Source organism: Panthera leo, chromosome D3 (genome assembly GCF_018350215.1).
Source record: "Panthera leo isolate Ple1 chromosome D3, P.leo_Ple1_pat1.1, whole genome shotgun sequence".
NCBI classification, from domain to species: domain Eukaryota; kingdom Metazoa; phylum Chordata; class Mammalia; order Carnivora; family Felidae; genus Panthera; species Panthera leo.
Genome location: NC_056690.1, coordinates 5888763 through 5889181, shown reverse-complemented (window position 1 = coordinate 5889181; position 419 = coordinate 5888763).

Here is a 419-nt window from a genome sequence, read left to right as displayed (position 1 = left end):
CCGGGGCGGCGAGGCCAGGCCGCGCTGACCGGGCGGACGGCTGAGGCGCCGGCGCGGCGGCGGGTCTGTCTGCGGGGCAGGGCGGGGGCGGCCGCTCGGTAGTCACTTCGCGGGGAGGGGACAATGCCCCGCTCCCCCAGCTGTGGTGGGGCAGGGCACGGGACCGAGGGGCAGGGAGGGTCTGGCCGGCGGGACGCAGGCGCAGAGCTCAGGTGCGGCCGCAGTGCGGTTGCCCAGGGTAACGCGGGCCCGGGTGGGGCGGGGAAGGAGGAGCGAGCGGGCGAGCGGGAGCGCGCGCGCAGGGCCGGGGTTGCGGGGGTGGGTACCCGGGACCAGCCTGGGATGGGGGGGGGAGGGGGGGGGAGGGCGCGCGCGCGGGCGGCCGACGGGGGCGGAGGCGAGGGGGGTTGCCGGGGCGA